We start from the raw sequence: 21,508 nt of genomic DNA, 5'->3' as shown, positions 1-21,508 counted from the left end.
AGTTTACAAGATTTCTGTAGCCTGGGAGTAGGCATTCACATTATACAGGATTTCAGTCACCAGGTTGTAGAGGGAAGCACTTCAGAGTGTCTGTATCCTGGGTGTCGAGAGAAGCAATTTACAGAGTTCTGCAACTTGGGAGTAGAAATGCGCCATTGCGGTTGTCTGTATCTTCACTGTAGGACACGCAGCTTTCGGGAGTTCTGTAAGCCGGGTGTGGAGAAATGCAGTTTCCGGGAGCTGTGTATCCCGTGTGCAGAGAGAAGCAGTTTACAAGAGTTCTGTAGCCTGGGTGTAGAATGAAGCAGGTTACAGAATTCCGTAGCATGGAAGTTGAAATGCACAATTATGGGTTGTCTGTATCTTCACTGTAGGACACGCAGCTTCGGGAGTTCTGTAAGCTGGGTGTGGTGAAATGCAGTTTCCGGGAACTGTGTATCCAGTGTGCAGAGAGAAGCAGTTTACAAGAGTTCTGTAGCCTGGGAGTAGGCATTCACATTATACAGGACTTCAGTAACTAGGTTGTAGAGGGAAGCACTTCACAGAGTGTCTGTATCCTGGGTGTCGAGAGAAGCAATTTACAGAGTTCTGCAACTTGGGAGTAGAAATGCGCCTTTGCAGGTTGTCTGCATCTTCACTGTAGGACACGCAGCTTTCGGGAGTTCTGTAAGCCGGGTGTGGAGAAATGCAGTTTCCGGGAGCTGTGTATCCCGTGTGCAGAGAGAAGCAATTTACAAGAGTTCTGTAGCCTGGGTGTAGAATGAAGCAGTTTACAGAGTTCTGTAGTGTGGGAGTAGCAATACGCAATATGCGGGTTTTTTTATAACCTGAGTGTGGGAGACGCAGCTTTTTGGCATTCTGTAAGCTGGGTGAAGGGAAATGCAATTTACAGCAGTTCTGTAGCCTGAGAGTAGAGGCATGCAGTTTACAGAGTTCTTTACTGTGGGAGTGGCAATACACCTGGTTTCTGGAACCCTTAGTGTGGAAGATGCAGCTTACAGATGCTCTGTAATCTCGGTCAAGGGAAATGCAGTTTCGACGAACTGTGTATCTTGTGTGTACAGAGAAGCAGTTTACACGAGTTCTTTAGCCTGGGAGTGGACATTTGCAATATGCAGGATTTCTGTAGCCTGAGTGCGGGAGATGCAGCTTACGTGACTTTTGTAACGTGGGGGTATAGAGATGCAGTTTAGCGGAGTTCTGCATCCTGGGAGTAGGGGGAAGCAGTTTTCAAGAGGTCTGTATCCTGAGCATAAGCATATGTAATATATGTGATTGCTGTAGCCTGAGTGTAGAGGACACATTTTAACAGATTTCTGTAATGTAAGTGTGGACAGACACAGTTCACAAGAGTTCTGTAGGCATTCACAATATGCAGGATATCTGCAGTCTGAGTGTAGCAAATGCAGCAGTGTTCTGTAGCGTGGGAGTAGCAATACGCAATATGCGGGTTATCTATAACCTGAGTGTGGGAGACGCAGCTAATGGGCATTCTGTAAAATGCATGAAGGCAAATGCAGTTGACAAGAGTTCTGTAGCTTGGGTGTAGAGAGAAGCCGTTTACAGACTTCTGTAGCCTGGGAGAATGCATTCACAATATGAAGGAAACCTGTAATCTGAGCGTAGCAGACGTAGCTTACAGTATTTCTCTATCCCTGGTCTAGAGAGAAGCAGTTTACAAGAGTTCTGTAGGCTGGGTGTAGAGCGAAGCACTTTAGAGATTTCTGTACAGTGGGAGTAACAACACACAATATGCGTGTTTTCTAAAACCTGAGTTTGGGAGAAGCAGCTAAGGGGCGTTCTGTAAGCTGGATGAAGGCAAATGCAGTTTAGGGAAGTTCTATGTTCTGTGTGCGGAGAGAAGCACTTTACAAGAGTTGTGTAGCCTGGGAGTAGATAATCGCAATATTTGGGATATCTGTAGCCTGAGTGTAGCAGACGCAGCCTACAGGATTTCTCTATCCTTGGTCTAGAGGGAAGCAGTTCTGTAGCATGGCAGTAGCAATATGCAACACGAGGGATATCCAGAACCCGAGTGTGGGAGTCGCAGCTTACGGGCGATCTGTTGCATGGGTGAAGGGAAATGCATTTCCCGGGAGTTGTGTAACTTGTGTGTAGAGAGAAGCAGTTTACAAGAGTTCTGTAGCCTGGGAGTAGGCATTCACAATATACAGGATTTCAGTCACCAGGTTGTAGAGGGAAGCACTTCACAGAGTGTCTGTATCCTGGGTGTCGAGAGAAGCAATTTACAGAGTTCTGCAACTTGGGAGTAGAAATGCGCCATTGCGGTTGTCTGTATCTTCACTGTAGGACACGCAGCTTTCGGGAGTTCTGTAAGCTGGGTGTGGAGAAATGCAGTTTCCGGGAGCTGTGTATCCCGTGTGCAGAGAGAAGCAGTTTACAAGAGTTCTGTAGCCTGGGAGTAGGCATTCACATTATACAGGATTTCAGTCACCAGGTTGTAAAGGGAAGCACTTCACAGAGTATCTGTATCCTCGGTGTCGAGAGAAGCAATTTACAGAGTTCTGCAGCATGGCAGTAGAAATGCGTAATTGCGGGTTGTCTGCATCTTCACTGTAGGACACGCAGCTTTCGGGAGTTCTGTAAGTTGGGTGTGGAGAAATGCAGTTTCCGGGAGCTGTGTATCCCGTGTGCAGAGAGAAGCAGTTTACAAGAGTTCTGTAGCCTGAGTGTAGAACTAAGCAGTATACAGAGTTCTGTAGCATGGCAGTAGCAATATGCAACACGAGGGATATCCAGAACCCGAGTGTGGGAGTCGCAGCTTACGGGCGATCTGTTGCATGGGTGAAGGGAAATGCATTTCCCGGGAGTTGTGTAACTTGTGTGTAGAGAGAAGCAGTTTACAAGAGTTCTGTAGCCTGGGAGTAGGCATTCACAATATACAGGATTTCAGTCACCAGGTTGTAGAGGGAAGCACTTCACAGAGTGTCTGTATCCTGGGTGTCGAGAGAAGCAATTTACAGAGTTCTGCAACTTGGGAGTAGAAATGCGCCATTGCGGTTGTCTGTATCTTCACTGTAGGACACGCAGCTTTCGGGAGTTCTGTAAGCTGGGTGTGGAGAAATGCAGTTTCCGGGAGCTGTGTATCCCGTGTGCAGAGAGAAGCAGTTTACAAGAGTTCTGTAGCCTGGGAGTAGGCATTCACATTATACAGGATTTCAGTCACCAGGTTGTAAAGGGAAGCACTTCACAGAGTATCTGTATCCTCGGTGTCGAGAGAAGCAATTTACAGAGTTCTGCAGCATGGCAGTAGAAATGCGTAATTGCGGGTTGTCTGCATCTTCACTGTAGGACACGCAGCTTTCGGGAGTTCTGTAAGTTGGGTGTGGAGAAATGCAGTTTCCGGGAGCTGTGTATCCCGTGTGCAGAGAGAAGCAGTTTACAAGAGTTCTGTAGCCTGAGTGTAGAACTAAGCAGTATACAGAGTTCTGTAGCATGGCAGTAGCAATATGCAACACGAGGGATATCCAGAACCCGAGTGTGGGAGTCGCAGCTTATGAGCGATCTGTTGCATGGGTGAAGGGAAATGCATTTCCCGGGAGTTGTGTAACTTGTGTGTAGAGAGAAGCAGTTTACAAGAGTTCTGTAGCCTGGGAGTAGGCATTCACATTATACAGGATTTCAGTCACCAGGTTGTAGAGGGAAGCACTTCAGAGTGTCTGTTTCCTGGGTGTCGAGAGAAGCAATTTACAGAGTTCTGCAACTTGGGAGTAGAAATGCGCCATTGCGGTTGTCTGTATCTTCACTGTAGGACACGCAGCTTTCGGGAGTTCTGTAAGCCGGGTGTGGAGAAATGCAGTTTCCGGGAGCTGTGTATCCCGTGTGCAGAGAGAAGCAGTTTACAAGAGTTCTGTAGCCTGGGTGTAGAATGAAGCAGGTTACAGAATTCCGTAGCATGGAAGTTGAAATGCACAATTATGGGTTGTCTGTATCTTCACTGTAGGACACGCAGCTTCGGGAGTTCTGTAAGCTGGGTGTGGTGAAATGCAGTTTCCGGGAACTGTGTATCCAGTGTGCAGAGAGAAGCAGTTTACAAGAGTTCTGTAGCCTGGGAGTAGGCATTCACATTATACAGGACTTCAGTAACTAGGTTGTAGAGGGAAGCACTTCATAGAGTGTCTGTATCCTGGGTGTCGAGAGAAGCAATTTACAGAGTTCTGCAACTTGGGAGTAGAAATGCGCCTTTGCGGGTTGTCTGCATCTTCACTGTAGGACACGCAGCTTTCGGGAGTTCTGTAAGCCGGGTGTGGAGAAATGCAGTTTCCGGGAGCTGTGTATCCCGTGTGCAGAGAGAAGCAATTTACAAGAGTTCTGTAGCCTGGGTGTAGAATGAAGCAGTTTACAGAGTTCTGTAGTGTGGGAGTAGCAATACGCAATATGCGGGTTTTTTTATAACCTGAGTGTGGGAGACGCAGCTTTTTGGCATTCTGTAAGCTGGGTGAAGGGAAATGCAATTTACAGCAGTTCTGTAGCCTGAGAGTAGAGGCATGCAGTTTACAGAGTTCTTTACTGTGGGAGTGGCAATACACCTGGTTTCTGGAACCCTTAGTGTGGAAGATGCAGCTTACAGATGCTCTGTAATCTCGGTCAAGGGAAATGCAGTTTCGACGAACTGTGTATCTTGTGTGTACAGAGAAGCAGTTTACACGAGTTCTTTAGCCTGGGAGTGGACATTTGCAATATGCAGGATTTCTGTAGCCTGAGTGCGGGAGATGCAGCTTACGTGACTTTTGTAACGTGGGGGTATAGAGATGCAGTTTAGCGGAGTTCTGCATCCTGGGAGTAGGGGGAAGCAGTTTTCAAGAGGTCTGTATCCTGAGCATAAGCATATGTAATATATGTGATTGCTGTAGCCTGAGTGTAGAGGACACATTTTAACAGATTTCTGTAATGTAAGTGTGGACAGACACAGTTCACAAGAGTTCTGTAGGCATTCACAATATGCAGGATATCTGCAGTCTGAGTGTAGCAAATGCAGCAGTGTTCTGTAGCGTGGGAGTAGCAATACGCAATATGCGGGTTATCTATAACCTGAGTGTGGGAGACGCAGCTAATGGGCATTCTGTAAAATGCATGAAGGCAAATGCAGTTGACAAGAGTTCTGTAGCTTGGGTGTAGAGAGAAGCCGTTTACAGACTTCTGTAGCCTGGGAGAATGCATTCACAATATGAAGGAAACCTGTAATCTGAGCGTAGCAGACGTAGCTTACAGTATTTCTCTATCCCTGGTCTAGAGAGAAGCAGTTTACAAGAGTTCTGTAGGCTGGGTGTAGAGCGAAGCACTTTAGAGATTTCTGTACAGTGGGAGTAACAACACACAATATGCGTGTTTTCTAAAACCTGAGTTTGGGAGAAGCAGCTAAGGGGCGTTCTGTAAGCTGGATGAAGGCAAATGCAGTTTAGGGAAGTTCTATGTTCTGTGTGCGGAGAGAAGCACTTTACAAGAGTTGTGTAGCCTGGGAGTAGATAATCGCAATATTTGGGATATCTGTAGCCTGAGTGTAGCAGACGCAGCCTACAGGATTTCTCTATCCTTGGTCTAGAGGGAAGCAGTTCTGTAGCATGGCAGTAGCAATATGCAACACGAGGGATATCCAGAACCCGAGTGTGGGAGTCGCAGCTTACGGGCGATCTGTTGCATGGGTGAAGGGAAATGCATTTCCCGGGAGTTGTGTAACTTGTGTGTAGAGAGAAGCAGTTTACAAGAGTTCTGTAGCCTGGGAGTAGGCATTCACAATATACAGGATTTCAGTCACCAGGTTGTAGAGGGAAGCACTTCACAGAGTGTCTGTATCCTGGGTGTCGAGAGAAGCAATTTACAGAGTTCTGCAACTTGGGAGTAGAAATGCGCCATTGCGGTTGTCTGTATCTTCACTGTAGGACACGCAGCTTTCGGGAGTTCTGTAAGCTGGGTGTGGAGAAATGCAGTTTCCGGGAGCTGTGTATCCCGTGTGCAGAGAGAAGCAGTTTACAAGAGTTCTGTAGCCTGGGAGTAGGCATTCACATTATACAGGATTTCAGTCACCAGGTTGTAAAGGGAAGCACTTCACAGAGTATCTGTATCCTCGGTGTCGAGAGAAGTAATTTACAGAGTTCTGCAGCATGGCAGTAGAAATGTGTAATTGCGGGTTGTCTGCATCTTCACTGTAGGACACGCAGCTTTCGGGAGTTCTGTAAGTTGGGTGTGGAGAAATGCAGTTTCCGGGAGCTGTGTATCCCGTGTGCAGAGAGAAGCAGTTTACAAGAGTTCTGTAGCCTGAGTGTAGAACTAAGCAGTATACAGAGTTCTGTAGCATGGCAGTAGCAATATGCAACACGAGGGATATCCAGAACCCGAGTGTGGGAGTCGCAGCTTACGGGCGATCTGTTGCATGGGTGAAGGGAAATGCATTTCCCGGGAGTTGTGTAACTTGTGTGTAGAGAGAAGCAGTTTACAAGAGTTCTGTAGCCTGGGAGTAGGCATTCACAATATACAGGATTTCAGTCACCAGGTTGTAGAGGGAAGCACTTCACAGAGTGTCTGTATCCTGGGTGTCGAGAGAAGCAATTTACAGAGTTCTGCAACTTGGGAGTAGAAATGCGCCATTGCGGTTGTCTGTATCTTCACTGTAGGACACGCAGCTTTCGGGAGTTCTGTAAGCTGGGTGTGGAGAAATGCAGTTTCCGGGAGCTGTGTATCCCGTGTGCAGAGAGAAGCAGTTTACAAGAGTTCTGTAGCCTGGGAGTAGGCATTCACATTATACAGGATTTCAGTCACCAGGTTGTAAAGGGAAGCACTTCACAGAGTATCTGTATCCTCGGTGTCGAGAGAAGCAATTTACAGAGTTCTGCAGCATGGCAGTAGAAATGCGTAATTGCGGGTTGTCTGCATCTTCACTGTAGGACACGCAGCTTTCGGGAGTTCTGTAAGTTGGGTGTGGAGAAATGCAGTTTCCGGGAGCTGTGTATCCCGTGTGCAGAGAGAAGCAGTTTACAAGAGTTCTGTAGCCTGAGTGTAGAACTAAGCAGTATACAGAGTTCTGTAGCATGGCAGTAGCAATATGCAACACGAGGGATATCCAGAACCCGAGTGTGGGAGTCGCAGCTTATGAGCGATCTGTTGCATGGGTGAAGGGAAATGCATTTCCCGGGAGTTGTGTAACTTGTGTGTAGAGAGAAGCAGTTTACAAGAGTTCTGTAGCCTGGGAGTAGGCATTCACATTATACAGGATTTCAGTCACCAGGTTGTAGAGGGAAGCACTTCAGAGTGTCTGTATCCTGGGTGTCGAGAGAAGCAATTTACAGAGTTCTGCAACTTGGGAGTAGAAATGCGCCATTGCGGTTGTCTGTATCTTCACTGTAGGACACGCAGCTTTCGGGAGTTCTGTAAGCCGGGTGTGGAGAAATGCAGTTTCCGGGAGCTGTGTATCCCGTGTGCAGAGAGAAGCAATTTACAAGAGTTCTGTAGCCTGGGTGTAGAATGAAGCAGGTTACAGAATTCCGTAGCATGGAAGTTGAAATGCACAATTATGGGTTGTCTGTATCTTCACTGTAGGACACGCAGCTTCGGGAGTTCTGTAAGCTGGGTGTGGTGAAATGCAGTTTCCGGGAACTGTGTATCCAGTGTGCAGAGAGAAGCAGTTTACAAGAGTTCTGTAGCCTGGGAGTAGGCATTCACATTATACAGGACTTCAGTAACTAGGTTGTAGAGGGAAGCACTTCATAGAGTGTCTGTATCCTGGGTGTCGAGAGAAGCAATTTACAGAGTTCTGCAACTTGGGAGTAGAAATGCGCCTTTGCGGGTTGTCTGCATCTTCACTGTAGGACACGCAGCTTTCGGGAGTTCTGTAAGCCGGGTGTGGAGAAATGCAGTTTCCGGGAGCTGTGTATCCCGTGTGCAGAGAGAAGCAATTTACAAGAGTTCTGTAGCCTGGGTGTAGAATGAAGCAGTTTACAGAGTTCTGTAGTGTGGGAGTAGCAATACGCAATATGCGGGTTTTTTTATAACCTGAGTGTGGGAGACGCAGCTTTTTGGCATTCTGTAAGCTGGGTGAAGGGAAATGCAATTTACAGCAGTTCTGTAGCCTGAGAGTAGAGGCATGCAGTTTACAGAGTTCTTTACTGTGGGAGTGGCAATACACCTGGTTTCTGGAACCCTTAGTGTGGAAGATGCAGCTTACAGATGCTCTGTAATCTCGGTCAAGGGAAATGCAGTTTCGACGAACTGTGTATCTTGTGTGTACAGAGAAGCAGTTTACACGAGTTCTTTAGCCTGGGAGTGGACATTTGCAATATGCAGGATTTCTGTAGCCTGAGTGCGGGAGATGCAGCTTACGTGACTTTTGTAACGTGGGGGTATAGAGATGCAGTTTAGCGGAGTTCTGCATCCTGGGAGTAGGGGGAAGCAGTTTTCAAGAGGTCTGTATCCTGAGCATAAGCATATGTAATATATGTGATTGCTGTAGCCTGAGTGTAGAGGACACATTTTAACAGATTTCTGTAATGTAAGTGTGGACAGACACAGTTCACAAGAGTTCTGTAGGCATTCACAATATGCAGGATATCTGCAGTCTGAGTGTAGCAAATGCAGCAGTGTTCTGTAGCGTGGGAGTAGCAATACGCAATATGCGGGTTATCTATAACCTGAGTGTGGGAGACGCAGCTAATGGGCATTCTGTAAAATGCATGAAGGCAAATGCAGTTGACAAGAGTTCTGTAGCTTGGGTGTAGAGAGAAGCCGTTTACAGACTTCTGTAGCCTGGGAGAATGCATTCACAATATGAAGGAAACCTGTAATCTGAGCGTAGCAGACGTAGCTTACAGTATTTCTCTATCCCTGGTCTAGAGAGAAGCAGTTTACAAGAGTTCTGTAGGCTGGGTGTAGAGCGAAGCACTTTAGAGATTTCTGTACAGTGGGAGTAACAACACACAATATGCGTGTTTTCTAAAACCTGAGTTTGGGAGAAGCAGCTAAGGGGCGTTCTGTAAGCTGGATGAAGGCAAATGCAGTTTAGGGAAGTTCTATGTTCTGTGTGCGGAGAGAAGCACTTTACAAGAGTTGTGTAGCCTGGGAGTAGATAATCGCAATATTTGGGATATCTGTAGCCTGAGTGTAGCAGACGCAGCCTACAGGATTTCTCTATCCTTGGTCTAGAGGGAAGCAGTTCTGTAGCATGGCAGTAGCAATATGCAACACGAGGGATATCCAGAACCCGAGTGTGGGAGTCGCAGCTTACGGGCGATCTGTTGCATGGGTGAAGGGAAATGCATTTCCCGGGAGTTGTGTAACTTGTGTGTAGAGAGAAGCAGTTTACAAGAGTTCTGTAGCCTGGGAGTAGGCATTCACAATATACAGGATTTCAGTCACCAGGTTGTAGAGGGAAGCACTTCACAGAGTGTCTGTATCCTGGGTGTCGAGAGAAGCAATTTACAGAGTTCTGCAACTTGGGAGTAGAAATGCGCCATTGCGGTTGTCTGTATCTTCACTGTAGGACACGCAGCTTTCGGGAGTTCTGTAAGCTGGGTGTGGAGAAATGCAGTTTCCGGGAGCTGTGTATCCCGTGTGCAGAGAGAAGCAGTTTACAAGAGTTCTGTAGCCTGGGAGTAGGCATTCACATTATACAGGATTTCAGTCACCAGGTTGTAAAGGGAAGCACTTCACAGAGTATCTGTATCCTCGGTGTCGAGAGAAGCAATTTACAGAGTTCTGCAGCATGGCAGTAGAAATGCGTAATTGCGGGTTGTCTGCATCTTCACTGTAGGACACGCAGCTTTCGGGAGTTCTGTAAGTTGGGTGTGGAGAAATGCAGTTTCCGGGAGCTGTGTATCCCGTGTGCAGAGAGAAGCAGTTTACAAGAGTTCTGTAGCCTGAGTGTAGAACTAAGCAGTATACAGAGTTCTGTAGCATGGCAGTAGCAATATGCAACACGAGGGATATCCAGAACCCGAGTGTGGGAGTCGCAGCTTATGAGCGATCTGTTGCATGGGTGAAGGGAAATGCATTTCCCGGGAGTTGTGTAACTTGTGTGTAGAGAGAAGCAGTTTACAAGAGTTCTGTAGCCTGGGAGTAGGCATTCACATTATACAGGATTTCAGTCACCAGGTTGTAAAGGGAAGCACTTCACAGAGTATCTGTATCCTGGGTGTCGAGAGAAGCAATTTACAGAGTTCTGCAGCATGGCAGTAGAAATGCGTAATTGCGGGTTGTCTGCATCTTCACTGTAGGACACGCAGCTTTCGGGAGTTCTGTAAGTTGGGTGTGGAGAAATGCAGTTTCCGGGAGCTGTGTATCCCGTGTGCAGAGAGAAGCAGTTTACAAGAGTTCTGTAGCCTGGGTGTAGAATGAAGCAGGTTACAGAATTCCGTAGCATGGAAGTTGAAATGCACAATTATGGGTTGTCTGTATCTTCACTGTAGGACACGCAGCTTCGGGAGTTCTGTAAGCTGGGTGTGGTGAAATGCAGTTTCCGGGAACTGTGTATCCAGTGTGCAGAGAGAAGCAGTTTACAAGAGTTCTGTAGCCTGGGAGTAGGCATTCACATTATACAGGACTTCAGTAACTAGGTTGTAGAGGGAAGCACTTCATAGAGTGTCTGTATCCTGGGTGTCGAGAGAAGCAATTTACAGAGTTCTGCAACTTGGGAGTAGAAATGCGCCTTTGCGGGTTGTCTGCATCTTCACTGTAGGACACGCAGCTTTCGGGAGTTCTGTAAGCCGGGTGTGGAGAAATGCAGTTTCCGGGAGCTGTGTATCCCGTGTGCAGAGAGAAGCAATTTACAAGAGTTCTGTAGCCTGGGTGTAGAATGAAGCAGTTTACAGAGTTCTGTAGTGTGGGAGTAGCAATACGCAATATGCGGGTTTTTTTATAACCTGAGTGTGGGAGACGCAGCTTTTTGGCATTCTGTAAGCTGGGTGAAGGGAAATGCAATTTACAGCAGTTCTGTAGCCTGAGAGTAGAGGCATGCAGTTTACAGAGTTCTTTACTGTGGGAGTGGCAATACACCTGGTTTCTGGAACCCTTAGTGTGGAAGATGCAGCTTACAGATGCTCTGTAATCTCGGTCAAGGGAAATGCAGTTTCGACGAACTGTGTATCTTGTGTGTACAGAGAAGCAGTTTACACGAGTTCTTTAGCCTGGGAGTGGACATTTGCAATATGCAGGATTTCTGTAGCCTGAGTGCGGGAGATGCAGCTTACGTGACTTTTGTAACGTGGGGGTATAGAGATGCAGTTTAGCGGAGTTCTGCATCCTGGGAGTAGGGGGAAGCAGTTTTCAAGAGGTCTGTATCCTGAGCATAAGCATATGTAATATATGTGATTGCTGTAGCCTGAGTGTAGAGGACACATTTTAACAGATTTCTGTAATGTAAGTGTGGACAGACACAGTTCACAAGAGTTCTGTAGGCATTCACAATATGCAGGATATCTGCAGTCTGAGTGTAGCAAATGCAGCAGTGTTCTGTAGCGTGGGAGTAGCAATACGCAATATGCGGGTTATCTATAACCTGAGTGTGGGAGACGCAGCTAATGGGCATTCTGTAAAATGCATGAAGGCAAATGCAGTTGACAAGAGTTCTGTAGCTTGGGTGTAGAGAGAAGCCGTTTACAGACTTCTGTAGCCTGGGAGAATGCATTCACAATATGAAGGAAACCTGTAATCTGAGCGTAGCAGACGTAGCTTACAGTATTTCTCTATCCCTGGTCTAGAGAGAAGCAGTTTACAAGAGTTCTGTAGGCTGGGTGTAGAGCGAAGCACTTTAGAGATTTCTGTACAGTGGGAGTAACAACACACAATATGCGTGTTTTCTAAAACCTGAGTTTGGGAGAAGCAGCTAAGGGGCGTTCTGTAAGCTGGATGAAGGCAAATGCAGTTTAGGGAAGTTCTATGTTCTGTGTGCGGAGAGAAGCACTTTACAAGAGTTGTGTAGCCTGGGAGTAGATAATCGCAATATTTGGGATATCTGTAGCCTGAGTGTAGCAGACGCAGCCTACAGGATTTCTCTATCCTTGGTCTAGAGGGAAGCAGTTCTGTAGCATGGCAGTAGCAATATGCAACACGAGGGATATCCAGAACCCGAGTGTGGGAGTCGCAGCTTACGGGCGATCTGTTGCATGGGTGAAGGGAAATGCATTTCCCGGGAGTTGTGTAACTTGTGTGTAGAGAGAAGCAGTTTACAAGAGTTCTGTAGCCTGGGAGTAGGCATTCACAATATACAGGATTTCAGTCACCAGGTTGTAGAGGGAAGCACTTCACAGAGTGTCTGTATCCTGGGTGTCGAGAGAAGCAATTTACAGAGTTCTGCAACTTGGGAGTAGAAATGCGCCATTGCGGTTGTCTGTATCTTCACTGTAGGACACGCAGCTTTCGGGAGTTCTGTAAGCTGGGTGTGGAGAAATGCAGTTTCCGGGAGCTGTGTATCCCGTGTGCAGAGAGAAGCAGTTTACAAGAGTTCTGTAGCCTGGGAGTAGGCATTCACATTATACAGGATTTCAGTCACCAGGTTGTAAAGGGAAGCACTTCACAGAGTATCTGTATCCTCGGTGTCGAGAGAAGCAATTTACAGAGTTCTGCAGCATGGCAGTAGAAATGCGTAATTGCGGGTTGTCTGCATCTTCACTGTAGGACACGCAGCTTTCGGGAGTTCTGTAAGTTGGGTGTGGAGAAATGCAGTTTCCGGGAGCTGTGTATCCCGTGTGCAGAGAGAAGCAGTTTACAAGAGTTCTGTAGCCTGAGTGTAGAACTAAGCAGTATACAGAGTTCTGTAGCATGGCAGTAGCAATATGCAACACGAGGGATATCCAGAACCCGAGTGTGGGAGTCGCAGCTTATGAGCGATCTGTTGCATGGGTGAAGGGAAATGCATTTCCCGGGAGTTGTGTAACTTGTGTGTAGAGAGAAGCAGTTTACAAGAGTTCTGTAGCCTGGGAGTAGGCATTCACATTATACAGGATTTCAGTCACCAGGTTGTAAAGGGAAGCACTTCACAGAGTATCTGTATCCTGGGTGTCGAGAGAAGCAATTTACAGAGTTCTGCAGCATGGCAGTAGAAATGCGTAATTGCGGGTTGTCTGCATCTTCACTGTAGGACACGCAGCTTTCGGGAGTTCTGTAAGTTGGGTGTGGAGAAATGCAGTTTCCGGGAGCTGTGTATCCCGTGTGCAGAGAGAAGCAGTTTACAAGAGTTCTGTAGCCTGGGTGTAGAATGAAGCAGGTTACAGAATTCCGTAGCATGGAAGTTGAAATGCACAATTATGGGTTGTCTGTATCTTCACTGTAGGACACGCAGCTTCGGGAGTTCTGTAAGCTGGGTGTGGTGAAATGCAGTTTCCGGGAACTGTGTATCCAGTGTGCAGAGAGAAGCAGTTTACAAGAGTTCTGTAGCCTGGGAGTAGGCATTCACATTATACAGGACTTCAGTAACTAGGTTGTAGAGGGAAGCACTTCACAGAGTGTCTGTATCCTGGGTGTCGAGAGAAGCAATTTACAGAGTTCTGCAACTTGGGAGTAGAAATGCGCCTTTGCAGGTTGTCTGCATCTTCACTGTAGGACACGCAGCTTTCGGGAGTTCTGTAAGCCGGGTGTGGAGAAATGCAGTTTCCGGGAGCTGTGTATCCCGTGTGCAGAGAGAAGCAATTTACAAGAGTTCTGTAGCCTGGGTGTAGAATGAAGCAGTTTACAGAGTTCTGTAGTGTGGGAGTAGCAATACGCAATATGCGGGTTTTTTTATAACCTGAGTGTGGGAGACGCAGCTTTTTGGCATTCTGTAAGCTGGGTGAAGGGAAATGCAATTTACAGCAGTTCTGTAGCCTGAGAGTAGAGGCATGCAGTTTACAGAGTTCTTTACTGTGGGAGTGGCAATACACCTGGTTTCTGGAACCCTTAGTGTGGAAGATGCAGCTTACAGATGCTCTGTAATCTCGGTCAAGGGAAATGCAGTTTCGACGAACTGTGTATCTTGTGTGTACAGAGAAGCAGTTTACACGAGTTCTTTAGCCTGGGAGTGGACATTTGCAATATGCAGGATTTCTGTAGCCTGAGTGCGGGAGATGCAGCTTACGTGACTTTTGTAACGTGGGGGTATAGAGATGCAGTTTAGCGGAGTTCTGCATCCTGGGAGTAGGGGGAAGCAGTTTTCAAGAGGTCTGTATCCTGAGCATAAGCATATGTAATATATGTGATTGCTGTAGCCTGAGTGTAGAGGACACATTTTAACAGATTTCTGTAATGTAAGTGTGGACAGACACAGTTCACAAGAGTTCTGTAGGCATTCACAATATGCAGGATATCTGCAGTCTGAGTGTAGCAAATGCAGCAGTGTTCTGTAGCGTGGGAGTAGCAATACGCAATATGCGGGTTATCTATAACCTGAGTGTGGGAGACGCAGCTAATGGGCATTCTGTAAAATGCATGAAGGCAAATGCAGTTGACAAGAGTTCTGTAGCTTGGGTGTAGAGAGAAGCCGTTTACAGACTTCTGTAGCCTGGGAGAATGCATTCACAATATGAAGGAAACCTGTAATCTGAGCGTAGCAGACGTAGCTTACAGTATTTCTCTATCCCTGGTCTAGAGAGAAGCAGTTTACAAGAGTTCTGTAGGCTGGGTGTAGAGCGAAGCACTTTAGAGATTTCTGTACAGTGGGAGTAACAACACACAATATGCGTGTTTTCTAAAACCTGAGTTTGGGAGAAGCAGCTAAGGGGCGTTCTGTAAGCTGGATGAAGGCAAATGCAGTTTAGGGAAGTTCTATGTTCTGTGTGCGGAGAGAAGCACTTTACAAGAGTTGTGTAGCCTGGGAGTAGATAATCGCAATATTTGGGATATCTGTAGCCTGAGTGTAGCAGACGCAGCCTACAGGATTTCTCTATCCTTGGTCTAGAGGGAAGCAGTTCTGTAGCATGGCAGTAGCAATATGCAACACGAGGGATATCCAGAACCCGAGTGTGGGAGTCGCAGCTTACGGGCGATCTGTTGCATGGGTGAAGGGAAATGCATTTCCCGGGAGTTGTGTAACTTGTGTGTAGAGAGAAGCAGTTTACAAGAGTTCTGTAGCCTGGGAGTAGGCATTCACAATATACAGGATTTCAGTCACCAGGTTGTAGAGGGAAGCACTTCACAGAGTGTCTGTATCCTGGGTGTCGAGAGAAGCAATTTACAGAGTTCTGCAACTTGGGAGTAGAAATGCGCCATTGCGGTTGTCTGTATCTTCACTGTAGGACACGCAGCTTTCGGGAGTTCTGTAAGCTGGGTGTGGAGAAATGCAGTTTCCGGGAGCTGTGTATCCCGTGTGCAGAGAGAAGCAGTTTACAAGAGTTCTGTAGCCTGGGAGTAGGCATTCACATTATACAGGATTTCAGTCACCAGGTTGTAAAGGGAAGCACTTCACAGAGTATCTGTATCCTCGGTGTCGAGAGAAGCAATTTACAGAGTTCTGCAGCATGGCAGTAGAAATGTGTAATTGCGGGTTGTCTGCATCTTCACTGTAGGACACGCAGCTTTCGGGAGTTCTGTAAGTTGGGTGTGGAGAAATGCAGTTTCCGGGAGCTGTGTATCCCGTGTGCAGAGAGAAGCAGTTTACAAGAGTTCTGTAGCCTGAGTGTAGAACTAAGCAGTATACAGAGTTCTGTAGCATGGCAGTAGCAATATGCAACACGAGGGATATCCAGAACCCGAGTGTGGGAGTCGCAGCTTACGGGCGATCTGTTGCATGGGTGAAGGGAAATGCATTTCCCGGGAGTTGTGTAACTTGTGTGTAGAGAGAAGCAGTTTACAAGAGTTCTGTAGCCTGGGAGTAGGCATTCACAATATACAGGATTTCAGTCACCAGGTTGTAGAGGGAAGCACTTCACAGAGTGTCTGTATCCTGGGTGTCGAGAGAAGCAATTTACAGAGTTCTGCAACTTGGGAGTAGAAATGCGCCATTGCGGTTGTCTGTATCTTCACTGTAGGACACGCAGCTTTCGGGAGTTCTGTAAGCTGGGTGTGGAGAAATGCAGTTTCCGGGAGCTGTGTATCCCGTGTGCAGAGAGAAGCAGTTTACAAGAGTTCTGTAGCCTGGGAGTAGGCATTCACATTATACAGGATTTCAGTCACCAGGTTGTAAAGGGAAGCACTTCACAGAGTATCTGTATCCTCGGTGTCGAGAGAAGCAATTTACAGAGTTCTGCAGCATGGCAGTAGAAATGCGTAATTGCGGGTTGTCTGCATCTTCACTGTAGGACACGCAGCTTTCGGGAGTTCTGTAAGTTGGGTGTGGAGAAATGCAGTTTCCGGGAGCTGTGTATCCCGTGTGCAGAGAGAAGCAGTTTACAAGAGTTCTGTAGCCTGAGTGTAGAACTAAGCAGTATACAGAGTTCTGTAGCATGGCAGTAGCAATATGCAACACGAGGGATATCCAGAACCCGAGTGTGGGAGTCGCAGCTTATGAGCGATCTGTTGCATGGGTGAAGGGAAATGCATTTCCCGGGAGTTGTGTAACTTGTGTGTAGAGAGAAGCAGTTTACAAGAGTTCTGTAGCCTGGGAGTAGGCATTCACATTATACAGGATTTCAGTCACCAGGTTGTAGAGGGAAGCACTTCAGAGTGTCTGTATCCTGGGTGTCGAGAGAAGCAATTTACAGAGTTCTGCAACTTGGGAGTAGAAATGCGCCATTGCGGTTGTCTGTATCTTCACTGTAGGACACGCAGCTTTCGGGAGTTCTGTAAGCCGGGTGTGGAGAAATGCAGTTTCCGGGAGCTGTGTATCCCGTGTGCAGAGAGAAGCAGTTTACAAGAGTTCTGTAGCCTGGGTGTAGAATGAAGCAGGTTACAGAATTCCGTAGCATGGAAGTTGAAATGCACAATTATGGGTTGTCTGTATCTTCACTGTAGGACACGCAGCTTCGGGAGTTCTGTAAGCTGGGTGTGGTGAAATGCAGTTTCCGGGAACTGTGTATCCAGTGTGCAGAGAGAAGCAGTTTACAAGAGTTCTGTAGCCTGGGAGTAGGCATTCACATTATACAGGACTTCAGTAACTAGGTTGTAGAGGGAAGCACTTCATAGAGTGTCTGTATCCTGGGTGTCGAGAGAAGCAATTTACAGAGTTCTGCAACTTGGGAGTAGAAATGCGCCTTTGCGGGTTGTCTGCATCTTCACTGTAGGACACGCAGCTTTCGGGAGTTCTGTAAGCCGGGTGTGGAGAAATGCAGTTTCCGGGAGCTGTGTATCCCGTGTGCAGAGAGAAGCAATTTACAAGAGTTCTGTAGCCTGGGTGTAGAATGAAGCAGTTTACAGAGTTCTGTAGTGTGGGAGTAGCAATACGCAATATGCGGGTTTTTTTATAACCTGAGTGTGGGAGACGCAGCTTTTTGGCATTCTGTAAGCTGGGTGAAGGGAAATGCAATTTACAGCAGTTCTGTAGCCTGAGAGTAGAGGCATGCAGTTTACAGAGTTCTTTACTGTGGGAGTGGCAATACACCTGGTTTCTGGAACCCTTAGTGTGGAAGATGCAGCTTACAGATGCTCTGTAATCTCGGTCAAGGGAAATGCAGTTTCGACGAACTGTGTATCTTGTGTGTACAGAGAAGCAGTTTACACGAGTTCTTTAGCCTGGGAGTGGACATTTGCAATATGCAGGATTTCTGTAGCCTGAGTGCGGGAGATGCAGCTTACGTGACTTTTGTAACGTGGGGGTATAGAGATGCAGTTTAGCGGAGTTCTGCATCCTGGGAGTAGGGGGAAGCAGTTTTCAAGAGGTCTGTATCCTGAGCATAAGCATATGTAATATATGTGATTGCTGTAGCCTGAGTGTAGAGGACACATTTTAACAGATTTCTGTAATGTAAGTGTGGACAGACACAGTTCACAAGAGTTCTGTAGGCATTCACAATATGCAGGATATCTGCAGTCTGAGTGTAGCAAATGCAGCAGTGTTCTGTAGCGTGGGAGTAGCAATACGCAATATGCGGGTTATCTATAACCTGAGTGTGGGAGACGCAGCTAATGGGCATTCTGTAAAATGCATGAAGGCAAATGCAGTTGACAAGAGTTCTGTAGCTTGGGTGTAGAGAGAAGCCGTTTACAGACTTCTGTAGCCTGGGAGAATGCATTCACAATATGAAGGAAACCTGTAATCTGAGCGTAGCAGACGTAGCTTACAGTATTTCTCTATCCCTGGTCTAGAGAGAAGCAGTTTACAAGAGTTCTGTAGGCTGGGTGTAGAGCGAAGCACTTTAGAGATTTCTGTACAGTGGGAGTAACAACACACAATATGCGTGTTTTCTAAAACCTGAGTTTGGGAGAAGCAGCTAAGGGGCGTTCTGTAAGCTGGATGAAGGCAAATGCAGTTTAGGGAAGTTCTATGTTCTGTGTGCGGAGAGAAGCACTTTACAAGAGTTGTGTAGCCTGGGAGTAGATAATCGCAATATTTGGGATATCTGTAGCCTGAGTGTAGCAGACGCAGCCTACAGGATTTCTCTATCCTTGGTCTAGAGGGAAGCAGTTCTGTAGCATGGCAGTAGCAATATGCAACACGAGGGATATCCAGAACCCGAGTGTGGGAGTCGCAGCTTACGGGCGATCTGTTGCATGGGTGAAGGGAAATGCATTTCCCGGGAGTTGTGTAACTTGTGTGTAGAGAGAAGCAGTTTACAAGAGTTCTGTAGCCTGGGAGTAGGCATTCACAATATACAGGATTTCAGTCACCAGGTTGTAGAGGGAAGCACTTCACAGAGTGTCTGTATCCTGGGTGTCGAGAGAAGCAATTTACAGAGTTCTGCAACTTGGGAGTAGAAATGCGCCATTGCGGTTGTCTGTATCTTCACTGTAGGACACGCAGCTTTCGGGAGTTCTGTAAGCTGGGTGTGGAGAAATGCAGTTTCCGGGAGCTGTGTATCCCGTGTGCAGAGAGAAGCAGTTTACAAGAGTTCTGTAGCCTGGGAGTAGGCATTCACATTATACAGGATTTCAGTCACCAGGTTGTAAAGGGAAGCACTTCACAGAGTATCTGTATCCTCGGTGTCGAGAGAAGCAATTTACAGAGTTCTGCAGCATGGCAGTAGAAATGCGTAATTGCGGGTTGTCTGCATCTTCACTGTAGGACACGCAGCTTTCGGGAGTTCTGTAAGTTGGGTGTGGAGAAATGCAGTTTCCGGGAGCTGTGTATCCCGTGTGCAGAGAGAAGCAGTTTACAAGAGTTCTGTAGCCTGAGTGTAGAACTAAGCAGTATACAGAGTTCTGTAGCATGGCAGTAGCAATATGCAACACGAGGGATATCCAGAACCCGAGTGTGGGAGTCGCAGCTTATGAGCGATCTGTTGCATGGGTGAAGGGAAATGCATTTCCCGGGAGTTGTGTAACTTGTGTGTAGAGAGAAGCAGTTTACAAGAGTTCTGTAGCCTGGGAGTAGGCATTCACATTATACAGGATTTCAGTCACCAGGTTGTAAAGGGAAGCACTTCACAGAGTATCTGTATCCTCGGTGTCGAGAGAAGCAATTTACAGAGTTCTGCAGCATGGCAGTAGAAATGCGTAATTGCGGGTTGTCTGCATCTTCACTGTAGGACACGCAGCTTTCGGGAGTTCTGTAAGTTGGGTGTGGAGAAATGCAGTTTCCGGGAGCTGTGTATCCCGTGTGCAGAGAGAAGCAGTTTACAAGAGTTCTGTAGCCTGAGTGTAGAACTAAGCAGTATACAGAGTTCTGTAGCATGGCAGTAGCAATATGCAACACGAGGGATATCCTGAACCCGAGTGTGGGAGTCGCAGCTTATGAGCGATCTGTTGCATGGGTGAAGGGAAATGCATTTCCCGGGAGTTGTGTAACTTGTGTGTAGAGAGAAGCAGTTTACAAGAGTTCTGTAGCCTGGGAGTAGGCATTCACATTATACAGGATTTCAGTCACCAGGTTGTAGAGGGAAGCACTTCAGAGTGTCTGTATCCTGGGTGTCAAGAGAAGCAATTTACAGAGTTCTGCAACTTGGGAGTAGAAATGCGCCATTGCGGTTGTCTGTATCTTCACTGTAGGACACGCAGCTTTCGGGAGTTCTGTAAGCCGGGTGTGGAGAAATGCAGTTTCCGGGAGCTGTGTATCCCGTGTGCAGAGAGAAGCAGTTTACAAGAGTTCTGTAGCCTGGGTGTAGAATGAAGCAGGTTACAGAATTCCGTAGCATGGAAGTTGAAATGCACAATTATGGGTTGTCTGTATCTTCACTGTAGGACACGCAGCTTCGGGAGTTCTGTAAGCTGGGTGTGGTGAAATGCAGTTTCCGGGAACTGTGTATCCAGTGTGCAGAGAGAAGCAGTTTACAAGAGTTCTGTAGCCTGGGAGTAGGCATTCACATTATACAGGACTTCAGTAACTAGGTTGTAGAGGGAAGCACTTCATAGAGTGTCTGTATCCTGGGTGTCGAGAGAAGCAATTTACAGAGTTCTGCAACTTGGGAGTAGAAATGCGCCTTTGCGGGTTGTCTGCATCTTCACTGTAGGACACGCAGCTTTCGGGAGTTCTGTAAGCCGGGTGTGGAGAAATGCAGTTTCCGGGAGCTGTGTATCCCGTGTGCAGAGAGAAGCAATTTACAAGAGTTCTGTAGCCTGGGTGTAGAATGAAGCAGTTTACAGAGTTCTGTAGTGTGGGAGTAGCAATACGCAATATGCGGGTTTTTTTATAACCTGAGTGTGGGAGACGCAGCTTTTTGGCATTCTGTAAGCTGGGTGAAGGGAAATGCAATTTACAGCAGTTCTGTAGCCTGAGAGTAGAGGCATGCAGTTTACAGAGTTCTTTACTGTGGGAGTGGCAATACACCTGGTTTCTGGAACCCTTAGTGTGGAAGATGCAGCTTACAGATGCTCTGTAATCTCGGTCAAGGGAAATGCAGTTTCGACGAACTGTGTATCTTGTGTGTACAGAGAAGCAGTTTACACGAGTTCTTTAGCCTGGGAGTGGACATTTGCAATATGCAGGATTTCTGTAGCCTGAGTGCGGGAGATGCAGCTTACGTGACTTTTGTAACGTGGGGGTATAGAGATGCAGTTTAGCGGAGTTCTGCATCCTGGGAGTAGGGGGAAGCAGTTTTCAAGAGGTCTGTATCCTGAGCATAAGCATATGTAATATATGTGATTGCTGTAGCCTGAGTGTAGAGGACACATTTTAATAGATTTCTGTAATGTAAGTGTGGACAGACACAGTTCACAAGAGTTCTGTAGACATTCACAATATGCAGGATATCTGCAGTCTGAGTGTAGCAAATGCAGCAGTGTTCTGTAGCATGGGAGTAGCAATACGCAATATGCGGGTTATCTATAACCTGAGTGTGGGAGACGCAGCTAATGGGCATTCTGTAAAATGCATGAAGGCAAATGCAGTTGACAAGAGTTCTGTAGCTTGGGTGTAGAGAGAAGCCGTTTACAGACTTCTGTAGCCTGGGAGAATGCATTCACAATATGAAGGAAACCTGTAATCTGAGCGTAGCAGACGTAGCTTACAGTATTTCTCTATCCCTGGTCTAGAGAGAAGCAGTTTACAAGAGTTCTGTAGGCT

Source organism: Oryctolagus cuniculus, chromosome 4, assembly GCF_051225735.1.
Source record: "Oryctolagus cuniculus isolate XC-2025 breed Fujian yellow rabbit chromosome 4, ASM5122573v1, whole genome shotgun sequence".
Taxonomy (NCBI): Eukaryota; Metazoa; Chordata; class Mammalia; order Lagomorpha; family Leporidae; genus Oryctolagus; species Oryctolagus cuniculus.
The sequence above is the reverse complement of the archived record's forward strand: the minus strand, read 5'-3'. Positions refer to the sequence as shown.